The sequence below is a fragment of the Enhydra lutris genome, unplaced genomic scaffold (genome assembly GCF_002288905.1).
Source record: "Enhydra lutris kenyoni isolate GAN:26980312 unplaced genomic scaffold, ASM228890v2 scaffoldscaffold18, whole genome shotgun sequence".
NCBI classification, from domain to species: Eukaryota; Metazoa; Chordata; class Mammalia; order Carnivora; family Mustelidae; genus Enhydra; species Enhydra lutris.
In genome coordinates this window covers 21128230-21138108 of record NW_019154102.1, presented here as the reverse complement: position 1 = coordinate 21138108, position 9879 = coordinate 21128230, and positions in this window count along the sequence as shown.

Sequence of the window (9879 nt, the reverse complement as noted above, 5' to 3'; positions counted from 1 at the left end):
AGAGACCCCCCCCTTTCCTACCTCTCCTTCTGCGGGAGATACTTTTCTAACCACTGGACCATGGCCTTTCCCATCAGTTGAAACCTCATAGAATGGAGACCTCCACGCAGTATGTTTTCTGCAAAGTGAAAACTCCACTGTCTGTTGCTTGCTTCTCAAGTCTCCTTCTTGGGTTTATCCTTTTACAGACATTTGATCATGTGATAGAAAGCTGGAAGAACATAAGAGAAAGGGGTGGTCTGGCAGGACCCATCAGAGGTAGAAGGTGAGCCCTTGATAAACATACCGAATGCAAAGGGGCTGAGGCCCACTCTTAGTAAAATTGTCTTTATTCTTCTTACCTTAAAAAAAAATACCCAAACACCAAAAAACCTCTTTTCAATATTTGTCATTTTAGACTTGCAGGGCTGAATGTAGACTTCTCAAAAACATGTTGGGTGGTGGAAACTTTATGATTTTGCCTTGGTAGAACTTTCCAATAAGAGTGTTTGTTATTGGGGCGCCTGGGTGGCTCAGTGGGTTAAAGCCTCTGCCTTCGGCTCGGGTCATGATCTCAGGGTCCTGGGATCGAGCCCTGCATCGGGCTCTCTGCTCCGCGGGGAGCCTGCTTCCTCCTCTCTCTCTGCCTGCCTCTCTGCCTACTTGTGATTTCTCTCTGTCAAATAAATAAAATCTTTAAAAAAAAAAAAGAGTGTTATTATCAGAAGAGCAAGGAATTTTTCAAAGATTAATTCATTTTTCTGTGGAGTGAATATTTGTTGAGAGTCAACCACATTGCAGACTGTGCTAGGTATGTAAGTTTCCAACAGGGGAAGGGAGACATAAAACTGACAGTTTTGGAAGTCCTTATGTAATTATAATTATAGTATGAGTATAATGGTTATGAATTTAGATAAAAGACCCCTTTACTTTTCCGAAGTCAGATTAAATATTGCTTAGGGTTCCACTTGCCTGGGTTGATAAAGTTCACTCTGGTGAGTCCCGCTACCCTACAGTGGATGCCATCCAGGAAAACGGGGTGGGGCCCCACTGCTCAGGCTGGATGGCTTCCCCCTTGGCTGCCCCTTATCCTGATTTATGTATCCCTGCAGTGGTAGCTCATTCTTCTGGAGGTTCCACTCTACCTAAGCGTGACCATGAAAGCCCACTGAGAGACCCATGTTGACAGACTTAGTGCCTCCAGCCCCAATTCCTCATGGTTCCAAGGCCCACTTTGGCTCCCACTCACATCCGGGATGGCCATGGCCTCCACAATCTTCTGGAGATGCTTCTACTTAACAACCTAGGACACTTGCAAGCCCAAGAGAACATAGTTGGGGGGGAGGGGTTAGCACAGAAGGGCATCCATTTCTGCACTCTGGGGTCAGATAAAACACCCTGGGATGGGAACAAAGGAAATGTCAAGGGTGCCCTTGAGAAGCCTGCAGGCTATTATCAAAGTTCATGGGTGGCCCTGACCGTGTCTGAGGAATCCGAGGAGGTTGCCTGGAGGAAATGGCATTTAGGCTGAGCCAGGAAAGGGAGTAGGAGTGAACTAGGAAAGTTTTAGACTCAGTAGTTGGGAAGGGTGTGTGTGTGGGTGGGTGGGTGTGTGTGAGAAAGAGAGAGAGAGAGAGAGAGAGAGAGAGAGAGAGCATGTTCTGAGAATATAGTTAAGGGTAAGAAGTTAATTATTGAATTTGAAGGATGACCTTTTGATCGTGATCATAGCTTGGTGAGTAGGACTAGTTCAACTAACCCTCATGTTTAGATATTTCTTACCTTCCTGGGACTTTTGGAGACATTCCCGAGGAAACCGGTGGTGGTTCTTACTTCCCAGCTGAGTTGTGCAAGAGGCAAGGAATTCAGAGATGTCTCCCAGATTTTAGGTTGTTCAGAATGCTCTACAGAGGTAAATCATTAGACATGCTCCAGACTTTTCTTTGTTCTGGCTTTGATTTCTTTCAAATCATTCACCACCACCATACATGTGAGAACGTGTTCGGTGGTAAGATTCCTGTGTGTGAAGCTCCGCGCAGGTAGAACCCCTCCCAGAGGGAGGCATGCTCCTCATTCCTCATGCCCTTAGTCACTTGTTTCTCGAGTAGCTTCTTTGGCTCTCATGTTTTAAAGGTTTTTTGTTGTTTTGTTTTTTTTTTAATTGTTCCTCTCTCTCTTTTTTTTTCTTTTTACAAGTTTTTAAAAATAAAAAATGGGCAAAGCCAGCTTTCTTTTTCAGAATCAAAATGTAAAACAAATGGAAAAATTGTGGCATTTAACCTTTCCCAGGTCGAGCCCCCACAAATAATGCAGCCAAGTCTCACATTTTCTTTCTTCTTTTTTCCTTTTTTTCTAGTTTACACTCTGTCTTCTCTAACCAGGTTCCAAGTTTTCTCTTCCTTCCCAGTTTTGCCAATCCCATTGTTATCTAAAAAGAAAAAAAAGAAAAAGCTTTTCTAAAAAGAAAAAGCTTCCTCTGTCACCCAGAAAACCGTAGGGTGGACGAAGTGAGCTATGAGAGTCGAACACAATTCATGCGGGTCACATGGTCCTCACGTGAATCTGGTTGCTAACATTTCTATTATTTTGTGACAGTGATGCCCAACTGATATCTGTGGAAAATGGGGGAATTCCTTTCTTTTTCATGCAGGTGTTACATAAAAGGGCAGTCTCATCAGCTGAACTGGCAGGGAAAATCCAAAGAGGCCAAGAAAGTTCTGAGATCTGAAAAATTGATGTCACAAGAGGACATTGTCTTTAATTCCTCTTTGCTGAGGGACCTGGGGCTGGTCACGCCCTCTCCTGGAGAGATGGCCTTCTCAGAGAGAAGCAGTGACTTCCGTTTAGCTGATGGGAAGTGTCATAGGGGGGCAAATGTTTCCTGAGCCCACTCTATGCCACGTCCTGGACTTGGAGTTCAGGGGCCAGAGCTCAGAAGCTTGCCGTGTCCCTCCCTGGCTGTGTGATCCTAGACGAATCACTTGGGTCTCTCTGGGTCTCACAAGGCTGTATCAGTAGCTTCACCATTTGATTTTGAGGTAAAGATCAAATGAGATAATGATTCAGAAGCTCTTTGTAAGCAGTGCCATGAGAGAGAAGTGTTGGCTATCTACGTCGGTGTGATCCAACAGCAATATCATAGAACCTGTCCTTCCTAGGAGGTCCCGTCCAGGGGAATTCCAAGGTCTCATCCAACTGGAGAAGCAGGTCACTTGGCAGATCCCTGTCTGGTATGGGAAGCCTGTGATAGCCAGCAGGCCAGATCTTAGTGATACTTAAGTCAAGGATCAGGCAAGAGCACCGTAGGCAGCCATGCTCGCTTAGCTTGGGATGCCATTTCAAGACACAGAGAAAAGTGGGGTCACCGGCAGGCACCCGCTTCCGCTGAGCTGTTTACTACTCTATCTGCAAACATGTGCCATCAAGTTTATACGAATGCTCACAAGAAAAAAGATATCAAAAACCAGAAGTCCAATTATATGAGAGTAAGAAATAAAATGACAGCCTAGAGAATCTTTTAGACCAGGATTGAGGTCCAAGGGTGGTGGTTGTCATTGTAGTTAATGAAGAATGATGTACACACTAAAAGGGGGGAAAACGAAGTGTATCCCATCTGGACAAAGGCCAACTCAATGTAGATTAAAGTGAATAAGTAAAATGTTAACACACTGTCCTAAAATTCAGGACGAAATCTCAAACCTTACTTGTTAGGATTAAATAAACCATCATTAGAATGCTTAGTTTCTCATGTTGCTGGTGAACAGAGAGAGACGGCGAGGGATGGTGGAGTGAGGGGAAGGAGGGAAAGGAGAGGCCGGCAGGAGGGTGGAGAGCTGGGCAGGTAAGGGGCAGGCCAAGGCAGCAGGAAAGCAAGCTGAAATAGGGGAGAGGGGAGAGGAAAGAGAAAGTTCTGGAGTTAGGCAGGAGACAGAGAAACTGTACTTGTCACTTTCCAGGTGGACCTCCAGATAACTTATTACTGACTTTGGCTTTCTGGTTATTTCTCAGAGCAGTCACCTCTGTTCTAGAAATAGCTCAGCTACCTGTTTTAAGAAAAAATGCTTGTTTCCATTGGAACTCTGAAAAGCGTGTGATATGTGACGGAATGGCCTTAAGTGTTAGGAGTTTTCTTTGTGTGATCTTAGTTAGGTCTTAAAGTCCATTATATCTTAGCTATATCTTAAATTCCTTATGTTATACCTTACAAATCTTAGTTATATCTTAAAGTTTGCTTACCTTTCTTCCATGTCCCTGCTGGGGGCCAGTCACAACTCAGTAGCTAACGAGGAGTAGATTGTGCGTCTCACCGGATATCTAGCTCTTCCCCTGCTTCCAGTCAGGGCCTCAGGGGCTGATCTCTGACGAGCTTCCCCAGGAGAGCTGATTGAGGAGGTCTCTGGATCTGGAATGTGACAAGCAGCTGTCCCTTCAGATATTTGCCTCTGATGTTGGTAACCAGGCAAAGGAGGGTCACATGGATATCAGTTAGTGTCTCACCTTTCCTCTTCCCATACTGTTCATTTGCACACCACACACATCATGGTGGAATCACCTCTCGTTGCAGGTGGCCCCTCTCCATCTCACGCCTCTGGAAGAGGACTCTGAGGGCAGGGTCGCATGTGGGGTGTGCAGAAGCCCCTCGGCTTGGGTTCTCATCCACCCCCCTTGACTATTACAGATATGATGGGAGTTACTCAAAACCAAGCCGACATCAGGCAGAACGCCACTGTCCCTTCGGGCTGGGCTCTGCTGGGGCTCCGAGGACTCTCTGTGCTGAGTATTATGATTATCCTTATCTGACAGGTGAGAAAATTGACAAGTAGAGAAGTCCAGAAAGTTGTCCCGTTAGTGCCGGAGCTGGGATCTGAACCTAGATCCTGCGAACGTCCATGAAATTTGGACTCCGTCAGCGTGGCCTTCGAGAGCCCATTCCCTGTAGTCTCAGACAGTCTTTTGATGTAAAACCACCTCGGCTTTTATGATGGAAATACTCCTTTGCCTGGTAAAACTTCCATCTTTGGTAGGTCTAATTATCTAAGAGATGGGGATTTGAATGAGTATCTGAAAGGAAAAGAGTGTTCCAGCATGTGGGAGGTTAGGCAGAAGGAAGGGAAGACAAGGCGTGGCCATGAATATGTGGGTGCTTCCAGCCTAGAATGGGCTTCTTGCAAAAGGTCAAAGGTCATCTGTGCCAGCCAACCGAGGTACTGGGAATGCCCCATTTCCTGGGAAATGAATGGACAATTCAGGGGCCTAGTCAGTCACTGCTACTTCTTAGCTTTTAAGCCGTAAATCTAAAACAAACAAACAAACAAGGGAAGCTCTTTAAGACTCCCTCAGCAATCTAGTCTGATTGATTTTTATTCAGGGAAGATGCCAAAAATCCCCAATCCACTACAATTTGTTTTTTTGTAAGAAACTGAAAAGAAGGAAATCTCAAATGTTTTTGCTGTCCTTCACTTGAACGTTTCTAATCCAAAGTAAACAGGGGACCTCTGTCCTTTGTGTCGGACGGTGGCAGACACAGAGCCCTTGTTCGGGGAGCAAGCGCGGTATGGGCCCATCACAGACCCAGCGCACACTGAGGCCTGTGTCCCCGAGGGAGAGATGGGGCCCCGGGCCTGCGGCTGCTGGTGCAGCAGCACAAACAGTTGGTGTTCAGACTTCTCTCTCCCAACCCAGTGATCATCTTTACCGTGACAAGAAAAGAGAGACCCTCTTTCTCCACCACCCTGAATCTCACCAAACTGCCCTCACGGCCTTTCTCACTGAAGGAAATCAGTTTGCTCATTGTGGGATGTTTAAGTCAGTATGGAGAAGAACAGACAAAGAATCACTCCCTTTAACCACCAGCCCTAAGGCTTAGGCATGTAGTGTCTCAAGAGCCTCTATCTGTTTTTCTATGCACTTGTATTAACATGCTTACAGGAAGGGGTGGCATTCGGAGCATACTGGATGTTAGTTAGGGATGTATTGTAAAGAGTCCCCCAAAACATGGCAATTGGATTAAAGAATTAAATGTAGAAGGTGGTGGAACAAATGTAGATGCGTATTTATTTCAGCTGTTGTTAACCTGGGGTCCATGCGTAAGCTTCAGAGAGTCCATAAACACATATAATAATAATAATAATAAATTATTATTATATTATATATATATTATATATATAATATATATTATAATAATAATAAAAATAATAATAATAATAAATGCAGTTTGGCATATGAATGTAGGTAGACGTGGGTGTGAATATAGTTATAGACAGGGCTGTATGGGAAGTGTGGGGAAGATGCTTCGTAGTTTCCATCAGACTCTCTGACGTCTATGTGACCCCAAAACCAAGGATTTATATTAACCTGGTTTGGGGGAAAATTCCTAATATAGGAGACTGCCTACCACACAAAGGGTGGGAGTGTTAATGTGTTAAACTTTTCTGTAGGGCAGTCTGGGTACCCTCGTGTGAGTGTGTGTGTGTGTGTGTGTGTTTTAAAATACACATAGCATATTATGAACCTAAAATAATGCAAAGCAGTGTAAATTGGGGGACAGAGATAGACCAATTAGTAATACAGAATATAAAGCCTGGGGTGGGCGGGGCCAAGAATAGAACGTTTCTGTGCAATGGTGAAGGAATTAGTGCAAACCAGTACAGAAAGAATGGGGAAAGTTAATGAGTACCCAAAACCTTAAGGTTCTTCACCACCAAATCAGACTGTATGGAGAATGTTAATTAATATCTTTGTTTGCTTCCTGCCTGCTAATAGGAATGCTTCTCAAGTTTTCAAATGAAGGATTTTATCCATGCCTATTTGGCACAGATATTCTTTATGCTCATGAAGTAGCCTATTTCTAGTTAACTAAGAACTTCTCCCACAACTATGATTATATTTTATCTTTGATTTTAAAATGTGAAAAATGTGTAATTGTATGTGGGATGTACGTTAACTAGACTAACTGTGATCATTTTGGATTGTATACAAGTATTGCAGCATTATATATTATATATAAATATATAATATATTTAAATTAATATATGTCCATTATATCTCAATTTAAAATGTAATTATTTACATTGATAAAATATTACCTGAATTACCAGAACAAATGCTACTTGGTCATAATAAATTGTTTTTGTTTTTAGGTAGGCTCCAAGCCCAACCTGGAGCCCAACACAGGGCTTGAGCTCACAACCCTGAGATCAAGAACCAGATGCTTAACTGACTGAGCCACCCAGGCGCTCTGGTCATGGCAAATTGTTGTAAGTAATGTTTTGGATTTGACTTGCTCGCATTTTATTTACCTTTTCTCATCTGTGCTCTCAAGTCAGATCTGTCTTTACTTTGTTGCCCTTTTTGTTTACTTTTACTACTTTTTTTTTTAAAGATTTTATTTATTTGACACACAGAGAGAGATCACAAGCAGGCAGAGAGGCAGGCAGAGAGAGAGAGAGAGAGAGGAGGAAGCAGGATCCCTGTTCAGCAGAGAGCCCGATGTGGGGCTCGATCCCAGGACCCTGAGATCATGACCTGAGCCGAAGGCAGAGGCTTTAACCCACTGAGCCACCCAGGCGCCCCTACTTTTACTACTTTTGTTAGTCTGAGGTATCAGGGTTACTTTAGTTTGGAAGACCGACTGTGGGGGGTCCCTGGGTCGTGCAGTTGGTTAAGTGACCGGCTCTTGGTTTCAGTTCAGGTCCTGATATCAGGGTCTTTAAATCAAGTCCCATGTCAGGCTCTGCAATCAGCATGGAGTCAGGTTAAGATTGTCTCTCCCTCTCCCTTGGCCCCTGTCCCCATTTCTCTCTAAAATAAATAAATAAATTTTGGCAGGGGGGAGGAAAGAAAGAAAGGGGCACCTGGGTGGATTAGTCTTTAAGTGTCTGCTTTCAGCTCAGATCATGATCCCAGGATCCTGGGTTTGAGTGCCACATTGGGCTCCCTGCTCAGTGAGGAGCCTGCTTCTCCCTCTCTGCCACTCCCCCTGCTTGTGTTCCCTCTCTTGCTCTCTCCCTCTTAAATAAATAAATAAATAAAATCTTGAAAGAAAGAGAGAGGAAGAGAGGAAGGAAGGAACGGAGGGAGGGAGGGAGAAAGGAAGGAAGGAAGGAAGGAGGAAAGAAATAAAGACTAAATTGGGACACTTTCCATCCTCTTTTATGTTCTGGACCATTTTAAACAACAAGGACAATAAATTCCTTGAGGGCTAAAAGAAATATACTTTATAAATGAACAGGCACCATTCATCAAGTAATTATTTAACAACTTTTCCCTTTCTTCCCTGATTATTAGTCTTTTCAAGTTTCTACTTCTTCTTAAGCCAATTTGGCATGTATATCTTCCTAGAAAAGTGAATCATTTAAATGAGATCTTTCAAATTCATTGGGTTATACTCTATTCTTATAATTAAGAAATCTTTTCTGCATATGTTCTATCCCATTTCTAATTCCCAACTCTTCATGACTAGTCTTAACATGCGTTTACTGTTTTTCTCAAAAATGCTTTTGCATTTTGATTTTTGTTTTTCCTAATTTATTAATTTGTGCCTTAATTGTGACCCTGTATTCCTGCCTTCCTTAGGTTTTTCTTTTTTAAATTTCTATTTTAGTTAATTTGTTACTTCATTTAGTTTATTTCTTAATAGTAAAAGAAAATTTGTGGCTATAAATTTTTCTTTGCATAGCTTTGCCTGAATCCCAAACGTTTTAATTTTGTTTCATCACTTACTTTGTAACATAATTTTAATTTTCTCTTGGATCCAAGAGCAGTTTAGGAAAAAATTTCATTTCCAAGTGATTGTATGTAAAATGTCCTTTTGTTATTAACTTCTACTTTAACTGTATTACAGTTAATGATTGTAGTCTAAACAGTTTTTTCTTCTTGGAATTTATTAAGGTTTCATTTGAGGGTCAGCATACAATCAATTCTTAAATATCTTTGAAGAATGGTTGAAAGGAATGTATTTATATTTGCAGAATAGGAAATCTTGATCTGTATACAGTAAATTAAATTTTTGGATAAATTACTCAAATTCATCATGACCTCACCTCGTTTTTACCCTTTTGAGGTGTCACAGACAGAAAGAAATGTTCACGTTTCATAATGCGTATCCGTTATCTATGGCTGCATAAAAAAGCACCCCAACATTTATGGTTGAAAACAATGACATTTTATTATTTCTCCTGATTCTGTGAGTTGGCTGGTTTCCCTCTTACAGCTGAATTCAAATGGTGGACCAGATGGGGTTAGGTTAAGGAATGGTGGCTTGTTTCTCCTCCATGTGCTTTCCCATCCTCTAGTTGACTAGCTTGCCTGTCTTCTACCCATGATGGCAGAAAAATTCCAGGAAAGCAAACCCTAATGCACCAGCATTTTAAAATCTCTGCTTGTACCATCCTCTTTACTAAAGTCCCACTGAACCAAGCTAGACACATGGCCAAACCCGGTTTGGTATGGAAGGGGACTACCCAAGGCCATGAGTAATGGGAAATGTGCTTCAGTGGGGGCCATTAATATCACAGTCTGCCACACACATGAATTGTAATTTGTCTTTGTAGTTCTCCTTATATTTCTAGTAGTTTTGATCAAAATAATTCTGTTTAGAGACTCCTATTTTTATTTTTTTGGCTGCAAATTTTCATTTTCTTATAATATTACCTCGTTGGATTTCTTTTGGTTTGCATTTACAGGACAATTGTTTTTGCTTTTCACATCACTGTTGAGTAGGTTTCTTAAAAGCCTGTAGCTGGATTTTGTCTTTTAAAAGGTGAGTACAGGGGCGCCTGGGTGGCTCGGTGGGTTAAAGCCTCTGCCTTCGGCTCAGGTCATGATCCTAGCGTCCTGGGATTGAGCCCCCCCCATTGGGATCTCTGCTCAGCAGGGAGCCTGCTTCCACCTCTCTCTCTG